Genomic DNA, 10699 nt, shown 5'->3' with positions numbered 1-10699 from the left:
TTTTGACAGATTTTAGGTTTTCCGCCGTGGGACCATATAAAAGGCCATTCTTCACTCTAGAGCCGCGGTTTTTTGACTGGAGAACACTCTTTGGGAGAGAAAAACATAGCTAGAGGGATTCAAATCATTTGTTTTGGAGACGGAATTCCAATCTATTGCACGTACGTTGGATTCATACACGAGCACGGACGGGAGAAAGGCGTTGAATCGTTCCCTTGAGCTTTTGACGACCAGTTGAGGCTGCAAGGAGGATTTTTCAGTGTTTATTTTCTTCTTCCCATCTTCTCAGAACAATTATGGTGAATTCGTTTATGTTGAATTCCAATTCTAGCATGAGCTAAATTTTCTTCTTTCTAGGAAAACGATGTAACCTAATTCCGAACTATGCTTGTTTGTCCATGCTAATTTAATGCAAATTCTCTCTTGTTTATCTGATTTATTCTGAGTTTAATGCTTCTAATTAACTGGCCATTGATTAGATGATTATTAATCTTGTGATTTGCTATCGAAAGAGGGAATCATAGGGTAGATCTTGGATATTTCAGCATAGGTAAGTATAGAGCTCGAAAGACTTGTATGAACCTATGTAGTAATTAAATCATTGGTCTTATTGCGTTCTTGATTATTTAATTTGCATATTCTTGTGTGAATTGATAAACTAGAACTACTTCCAATTGACTATCGAAAGAGGCTTTTGGATGAATTAGAGATTTGCTAATAGACAAAAGAGGTTTAAGTTAAATTAGCTGGATGAGAAAAGCATAGTGAAGGATTATGGTGAAATCGGTTTCCTAGAAGTTTTCTTCCCTATTGAATTTGATCTTCAAACATCAGTTTTACTTTCTTTGCTTATTTCTCTTGAGTTGATCTAGTTTTAATTGCTACTACAAAAACCTTAGCGATTCCTCTAGATAAAATTGAGATTAGTAAAATTTTGGTATTTGGCAAGAGTAAGGTACCAATCCCTGAGGACGATACTCTACTTATTACTTTACTATAAAACTACGATACTGTGCACTTGCAGTTTTGCACCGGTCAAGTTTTTGGCGCCGTTGCCGGGGACTGGTTTATTCTTATTCTTTTTGTCAATATCGATACAAAGTAATCTTGGTTTTAATTTAGAATTTTGTTTTAATTTGTTCTACAGGTGTGTTTTTGACATTGGATGCGCCGTACTAGATCTCGTGACATTATTCCTGTTGATCCGGAGATTGAAAGAACTCTTAGATCACTAAGAAGAAATAAGATACTAGTCATGGCTGAAGAAGATCGTGAGGTACTACCACGCACCTTGAAGGACTATGTACGGCCAGTTGTGAATGGAAATTACTCGAGCATAATGCGCCAGCCAATCAATGCCAACAACTTTGAGCTCAAACCAGCTTTGATTAGCATGGTGCAGCAGGCTCAATTCAGTGGATCACCACTTGATGATCCCAATATTCACCTGGCTATGTTCTTGGAGATTTGTGATACTGTGAAGATTAATGGTGTTACTGAAGACACCATTAGATTGAGATTGTTTCCCTTCTCTTTGAGGGACAAGGCTAGAGGTTGGCTACAATCTCTACAACCGAGAAGCATCGTTAGTTGGCAGGACATGGCTGAGAGGTTTCTTGCTAAATTAGGAAGTAATTGACAAAACATGCACTAAAAATTGAAAAGCCCCAAAATCAATGTTTTAGGGTTCATCATTGTATTCAAATCACAAATTCTCAAATTAAACCACAATAATTATAATAACTATTAAAATGAAAGCTTAATGAAACGATAAAAATAAATAACATGAATTAAATGAATAACAAATAAATTACTCAAACGTCTAAATCAAAATTTTCCAAAATAATTCAGAAACTCAAAACTGAAATGAAATAGCAAGTAGGGAATTGAAAAAGATCAAGCCAATTGAATGGAGATGAAGATTCAAAGCGGTGGAGGAGGCTGAGCTGCAGTGGCAATTGGACCCCTCAAGGAGTTCTTCAATCTGCTACAGTGTGAGCGAATGATCCAGTGGAAATTTTGTAGCTGCGTGAATGATTGATTGTATGAATCCTCCTCTCCGAATCTGAATGAAAATCAATGGAAAAAAATGAATTCTCAGTGTTTCTCTACTCAAAACCGAGTTTTCCCAGCCAAAGGTCGGCAATTAGATGTAAAAAATCATTTATATACTCTGACGACGGAATAAATCCTGATCTATAAAATACGATATTCGCTCGAGCGGAGTGTCGAGCGAACATCGAGCATTCGACTCTGCCTAAGTTCGCTCGAGCGGCCTGTCGAGCAAACATCGAGCGTTCGACTCTACCTAAGTTTGCTCGAGCAGCCAAATGCCTCCGCTCGAGCGATCTCTTTTCCCGCAACTCGCTTGAGTCCACTGTCGAGCAGAAGTCGAGCGTTTGAATCTACCTGACTTCGCTCGAGCGATATGTACCATAAACCATATTAATCAACAGTTGATAAAATTAGAGCAGAAATTCATGCTTTTGATCAATTAAAATCACAACTTTGATTTATTCATTTTTCCATATAAAACCAATGATAAAGTAATGAAAGAATTAATATATATTGGTTCCAAAAGCATTAAAAATGCAATAATCTTTCACATAGAATTAAGGCAAATGTCTCAGAACTCAAATGTGTGTGGAGCTAGACCGGTTGTGTGTTCCTCATTACTAGCCATGATTTGCCATATGATTTTTCACCCTTAAGATTAATCATTGCTAATTCTAACTACCTCAAAGCCCAAGGGTTTAGCAGTTTTCACGCCAGCTCTGTTTTTAAAGGTTGGACACTCAACCTCCAAAGTCTTGGGTAACTGTTTCTAGCCCTTTTTACTTAGGAAAGTTCACTAAGTTGCCTTTATTCCTTTTCTCTCTTTTTTTTTTCTTTTCTTTTTGTTTTTTTTTTCTTCTTTTCTTTTCATTCTAATCTTTTCAATTCCTTTTCTTTTTTTTTTTTGCATGGCTCGGTAGTCCTACAGTTTACTTCTCCAGTGTTAAATCAATGAATGGTAAATAAGGAACACTACAAGCGTAAGCATGTGCAAAATGTCCTTCAAAATTTGCCTTTCGTTCTACAAAAATTTTATCAAGTTTCATCTCAATAAACATAACATCCCGGTGTTTCAAGCTACATATAAACAAAATATGATGCATCAAAAATCATGCTCTATGTTTAAGCTTGAAAATAAATATTCAAAAATAATCCCGCTCAACTACTTCACCAAGATGCTCAAATTTCACAAATCTTATTTACTTATTTATTTTTTAAACTGTGCACACATGCTACCCCCCAACTAGTAAGAGACATAGTCCTCAATGAGTCGAACGAAAGAAAAGAAAGTGCACAAAACTAAGCAAGCAAAACAAACAATCAACATGAAATATAAAATCAAAGCAAAAGAACAAATAAAAACAAAGCAAGTAAAGAAACTGTAAAGAAGGAGAAGCAAATCAAAACACTTCCCTGGGGTCTTGCACAAGCAAGATCTCTTCATGTGGATCAAAGACCTTCAGAAATGACTTTAGACGTTGTCCGTTGACAGTGAAGCTATTACCATTCTTCGGATTGACAATGTCTACCGCACCATGAGGATGAACGGTCTTTACAATGTACAGCCCACTCCGTCGGGATTTCAACTTTCCAGGAAAAATGTGCAAGCGAGAGTTGTAAAGAAGAACTTCCTGGCCAAGTGTGAAATGCTTTGGATGAATTTTCTAATCATGCAGAATTTTCATGCGTTCCTTTGTAATCTAAGCATTGTCATAAGCATTCCGACGAGTTTCATCCAATTCATTGATCTACAATTTTCTCAACCCTGAAGCTTCATCAAGTGACATGTTAACATGTTTTATGGCCCAAAGAGCTCAATGCTGAATATCAACAGGTAAATGACAAGCTTTACCATAAACTAATCGATAAGGAGACATCCTTAGATTTGTTTTAAAGCTGTCCTATAAGCCCACAAATCATCAAGAAGTTTAACCGACCAATCTTTCCTATTAGGCTTGATGGTTTTCTCTGAAATAATTTTTATCTCTCTGTTTGCCAATTCAGCTTGCCCATTTGTTTGAGGGTGATAAGGGGTAGAAACTCTGTGTGTGATACTATATTTCTTCACAAGTGTAGAAAATGGTTTATTGCAAAAATGAGAACCCCCATCACTTATAATAACTTTTGGCATGCCAAAACTAGCAAACGAAGATTGCAAAAATTTCAGGACAACATGATGGTCATTTGTTTTGCAAGCAATGGCCTCCACCCATTTTGAAACATAATCCACAGCTAAAAGAATATATGTGTTTCCAAAAGAAACCGGAAAAGGTCCCATGAAGTCTATTCCCCAACAATCAAAAATTTCTAAAGTCAGAATAGGGGAAAGAGGCATCATGTCTCTTTTGCTAATGGATCCCAATTTTTGACAAGGCTCACAAGCCTTGCAAAAATTATAAGCATCTTTAAACATGGAAGGCTAGTAAAAACCGCTTTGCAAAATTTTTGAAACTATTTTCTTTGCTGAAAAATGACCACCACATGCACCCATATGACAAAATCTCAAAACCGAAGAAAACTCATCATCAGGAATGCATTTTCGAATCAATTGGTCCGAACAATACTTAAAAAGATATGGATCATCAAAATAAAAGTATCGTACCTCAGAGAGAAACTGACGCTTATCTTGGGTGGGCCATTCAGAAGGCATTCTCTCAGTCACCAGATAATTGACTATGTCAACATACCAGGGAGCTCTATCAACTACAAACAGCTGCTCATCCGAGCATCAAGAAGAAGGCTGACATTTGAAAAAGGAGATGATGACAATCTAGAGAGGTGGTCAGCTACCACGTTTTCAACTCCTTTCTTGTCCTTAATGTTGATGTTGAACTCTTGAAATAATAGAATCCAGCGAATCAAGCGTGGCTTTGCATCTTTCTTAGCCAACAAATACTTAAGAGCAGAGTGGTCAGTGAAAATAGTAACAGGAGAACCAAGAATATAAGTCCGAAATTTATCAAGTGCAAAAACCACTGCAAGCAATTTTTTTTCAGTTGTGGTATAATTTTTCTGGGCATCATTCAACGTTCTACTAGCATAATAAATCACAAATGGCCTATTATCCACCCGCTGCCCCAAAACAGCTCCTAAGGCATAGTCACTAGCATCTGTCATAATCTCAAAGGGAAGGTCCCACTGCGGAGGTTGCACAATAGGGGCAGTGGTAAGCGACTTTTTCAGGGTATCAAAAGCTTTTTGACACTCATAAGTCCAAACAAATTCAATATCATTTTGTAAAAGAGTGCACTAAGGTTTTGCAATAGAACTAAACCCTTGAATAAACCACCTATAAAAGCCAGCATGACCAAGAAAAGAACGAATATCCCTAACCGTCCTAGGAATAGGAAGTTTAGATATTAATTCAATCTTTGCCTTCTCAACCTTTATACCCTCAAAAGAAACAATATGCCCCAATACAATGCCTGAGTGACCATAAATTGGCATTTCTCCCAATTAAGTAAAAGATTGTTTTCCTCACATCTCTGGAGAATACATGTCAAATTATGCAAACAACTCTCAAAGGATTTTCCAAAAACAGAGAAATCATCCATGAATATTTCACAAATATCATCAATCATACCAGAAAAAATACTCATCATGCATCTCTGAAAAGTAGCTGGAGAATTACACAAACCAAAAGGCATTCTAGTAAAAGCAAAAGTGCCAAAAGGACAGGTGAAAGTGGTTTTCTCCTGATCCTCAGGCACTACAGCAATTTGATAATAACCAGAATAGCCATCCAAGAAACAATAATATGCATTACCAGCTACTCTTTCCAAAATTTGATCCAAGAATGGTAAAGGAAAATGATCCTTCCTACTGGCTGAATTAAGTTTTCTATAGTCAATGCACATTCTCCAGCCAGTAACCATTCTAGTTGGAATCAACTCATTTTTATCATTTTTTATGACAGTCAAACCAGATTTTTTTGGGACCACTTGAGTTGGACTTACCCACTTACTGTCTGAGATAGGGTAAATGATACCTATTGCGAGTAGTTTAAGCACTTCCTCTTTCACAACTTCCTTCATGGTAGGATTGAGCCTACGTTGAGCATCACGAACTGGTCTAGCATCGTCTTCAAGATGGATTCTGTGGGTACATACAGCGACATCAATGCCTTTGATGTCAGCTATTGTCCAACCAATTGCGCCTCGATGCTTCCTTAATACTTCAATCAACTGGGCTTCATCCTTCTGATTTAGCTTTGAGGAAATCACCACCGGAAAAGTGCCTTCTTCAGGACCAAGGAACACATACTTTAAATCTTGAGGAAGTGGTTTCAGTTCCAACTAGGAAACTTCTTCCTCTGAAGATTTAAGCATGTCTGGTGGTGGTAGTGCTTCAAACTAGGGTTTTCATCTTGCTCCCGCAAATTGTACTTCAAGTGGTAACGAAGAATCTGCAAAACAATCAAAAAAATCAAAGTCATCTTCATTGATATGATCAATTTTCTCATCAAGTAAAAATTTAGGTGTTTGAAAAATATAATCATCATCAGAGAAGGGAGAAGTTAAGCAAATAAAATCTGTTGGTGTCAAACTCTCCACAGCATTCAAATCACTTGTGTCTTCAAAATGTGCTGGCATCTTGCAAGCGTTGAAAACGTTCAACTCAAGCGCCATGTTCCCAAAGGTAAGCTTCAAAACTCCACTTCTGTAATTGATCAATGCATTTGATGTAGCTAGAAATGGTCTTCCTAGAATGACAGGAGCTTGGTAAATAGTGGAGATCGGCTGCTGCATGTCAAGAACCACAAAATCCACTGGGTAGTAGAATTTGTCCACCTGGACCAACACGTCCTCTAAAATACCCCTCGGTACCTTAACTGATCTGTCAGCCAGCTATAGCATGATGGAGGTCTTTTTCAGCTCACCCAATCCCAACTGCTCATATACTGAGAACGGTAGCAAGTTCACACTACTCCCCAAATCAAGTAAAGCTCTCCCAATGCGTGATTCACCAATCATAATGGAAATGTTGGGAGAGCCAGGATCTCCAAACTTCTGAGGAGTCTCGCTCAATATCAATGCACTAACTTGCTCCGTTAGGAAAGCTTTCTTCTTCACATTCAGCTTCCTCTTCACTGTGCACAAGTCCTTCAAAAATTTTCATATGAAGGCACTTGTTGTATGGCATCCAAGAGTGGAATATTGATCTTCACTTGCTTGAAAATCTCTTGAATCTCCGTGTGATACTTGTTCTTTTGGCCAGCTGCCAATCTCTGAGGATAGGTAACCACAGGTTGGTATCCCTTACTAGTCTCAACATCTGCACTCACAGGCTTCTTCAGCTCTGATCTCACTATCTCTGGTTCTTTCTCAACTTCATCAGTGTCTGTTACATCTTCAGGTGTAGGACCAACTACCTGTGTGTCTATAGGCATCTCTGGTTGGGGAACTTCCTTCCCACTTCTCAAAGTAAGAACTGCCTTTGCTGTCTCAATAACATCCCCTGAGACATTATGCACTTGCTGTTGTTGCTGCCTGTATACTTGAGGATTAGGCTGAGGCTGTGCTAGAAATTTCCCTTTCTCTAGGGTGCTCAAGGTTGTACTCAACTTATTAATAGTGCCTCGCAACTCATTTATGGCCTGAGTGTTCTGATTATTTGTGGGGGCCTGAATCTGCAAGAATTGCTGAAGTGTATTGGTCATCTGAGCCATACTGTCATCTAGAGTCTTCTTTGCAGATGATAAAGGCTGAGAACTCTGTGCAACTACATGAGGCTGAAATCCAAGATGAGTGTTGCGCCTAAATTCTGAATCAAATTAAGGAACCAAAAATTTAGTTCAGTTTTACCTGCAAGTATACAGGTGTTGTAGTATCTTAAAGGATCGAATCCACAGGGATTGACTTTTGTGATAAAGAAAATAAATTCAGACAATGAAACGAAATTACTAAAAGAAACGTGCAATCAAATGAAGATTGATAAAATAACTGAATCAAACTAAAATGATAAAATGAATTGATATGGAACAAGACTAAGATTTCGAGGATCCGTTTAATAATTTATGATACTGTTTCCGATCGATTTACTTCAATTAAACTAGAATAATGATTCAGTTTGATTGGAAGATTTAACATTTAAGATCAAGAAAAATAGTTGCTTATGATTGAGCGTGAACGATTGATGATTAAAATATTTACAAATCTATTTGAATACCACAGGGATTCCTCAAGCATTCACTGTATTCGAAAATCACAATGAATCAAGATGAGTATATAGATAATCAAAATATCCAATAATAAAATCTTTCAATCAATCAAGCTCGCAAAATAGATTTTATGTGGATCCGGAAACAATATTTAAATCATTAAACTTCACCTCTAACCTTAGTATGAAAATTTAGCCAAACATATTTATTACAAATACTATAGAAATCATAATCCCTTACTACAGAAAAATAAAATTCCTCCACCGAGTAATTCCCTTCCACGTACATTAATCCCACACCATAGACTTCCACGTCCATACTCTCTCATTGTCTCTCAACTATCAAGCAAAATAAACCTCACCTGACCGACACCTCTCTCAACCCCATTTAATCATGCACCGACCCTCCTTTTAACTGTAATTCTCTCAATATCTCTCCACGTACCCCTCTCTTCTCACAATTCCAACCACGTACATTACACCTCAACTCTCCTACATTTTTCTCTCAACTCTTGCATCCACCAACTGGTTCTCTTCAGTCCCTCTCTACTCATGACCGACTCTAATCCCCAACCGACTCACACTTGGTTGAAAACTCTGCACCGACACAACCTTTTCTCTCTTCTCTCAATTCCAACCACGTAACCTCTCTATGTCCTTCTTTGGAAAATTAATCCCAGCCTTCCACGTCTCACTCTCCCTCTCTCCAATTCTATCAACTCCCCACGTAACCCTTTCACTCTACACCCACCGATTGCTACCCTTCCTCTTTTACGTCCAGCAATATATTTATATATTAAGTCGGCACCAAACTTCCCCCAACCACAATTCACTTCAGCTGACATCTCTTGTTGAATATGGCACTCTACTTCAAGCACGACACTTCTCTTATCTCTTCTCTTCACAAGTCAAGCACGGCATTTCTTTTCTTCATCAAACACTCTAGCCGACGTCTCTTATCTCTTCTCTTCACCTTTTCAATTTCTGCAGTCCAGCCACACACACACACACACATATATATATATATATATATATATATCTTTAGATGGCTGCCTCAAGTTGGTGCTGCCCTTCCTCCAAGTCAAGTAATGCACGGCATCTGTCTACTCCACTCAAATTAACCAGCCGAATTCCATCTTTAATTCACACTTGGTTGAAAACTCAAGCATGTCTTCACACTTCAAACGGCTTCTCTTCCAATCCATCACATGTTCCTTACCTTAATTTAGCTGCACCAACCGATGAAAGTTAAGCCAAACAAGCAGCTGCCCAATTACGTCCTTCCTTCTCTTCATTCCTCTCAATTAATATGCACTTTTGGTCAAAAGTTCCAACCGGATCTCATTTGAATTTTATTTAAACTGAAAATAAGAAGAAAGAAATAACACTCAAAAATAAATTAAAAGAAAAATAGATTATCAAAAACAGACTATATATGTGAGGAAATATTGTCCCATTAAATCATAATTATAAAATTAAGCATAAACATGATATCAATCAATTAAAAATCACAACTTGTATTTATGCTTAAAAATCATTTTTCCATCTAAAACCAATAATAGTGTCACGAAGAATTTAAAATACATTGGTTTTAAATAGCTAAAACATGCAATATTTCAGCTCAATCACACCCCCCAACTAGCTTTTTGCTAATCCTTGAGCAAAATAGTGAAAATTAATTGAGATGAACATTACATAAAGCTCGAAATTCAAACAAAAACAATCAAACATAATTCTGAATTCTCACAAAAAAATTGATTCGTGACTACTCAACACCAGGAGTTGTATCCACAAGGAAAGTCTCAACAATTGTTCATATAGAATTGGGGCAAATATCTTAGAACTCAGATATGTGTGTGTGGCTAAACTTGTGTGTGTTCCTCACTAATAAGCATGATTTATCATAAGATTTTTCAACCTTAAGATTAATCATTATTGATTCTAACTACCTCAAAGCCTAAGGGACTAGCAGTTTTCACGCCAACTCTGTTTAAAGGTTGAACATTCAACCCCCAAAGTTTTGGGTAACTGTTTCTAGCCCTTTATTCAGGAAAAATTACATGATTTTTTTTTTTTCAATTTCTTTCTTTCTTTCTTTCTTTTTTTTTATTGCAATCATAAGGCTCGGTAGTCCTGCAGTTTACTTCTCCTGTTTTAAATCAATGAACATTAATGAGGAACACTACAAGTGTAAGCATGTGCAAAATGTTCTTTCAAAACTTGCCCTTCATTCTATATAAATTATACTAATTCTCATTTTTGTAAATATCGCATCCCAGTGTTTCAAGTCACTCCTCAACAAAAAATGATGCATCATAAGTCATGTTTTATGCTTAAGGTTGAAAATAAATCTTCACAAAATAATTCCACTCAACTACTTCACCAAGATACTCAAATTTCACAAAAATGCCATAAGTGTGTGTTAATCATTTATGTTTCAATGCACCTCACAATTTTTTTATTTTTTTTTTTGGTACTAATAAAT

This window comes from Carya illinoinensis, chromosome 4 (genome assembly GCF_018687715.1).
Source record: "Carya illinoinensis cultivar Pawnee chromosome 4, C.illinoinensisPawnee_v1, whole genome shotgun sequence".
NCBI classification, from domain to species: domain Eukaryota; kingdom Viridiplantae; phylum Streptophyta; class Magnoliopsida; order Fagales; family Juglandaceae; genus Carya; species Carya illinoinensis.
Note: the sequence above shows the minus strand (reverse complement) of the source record.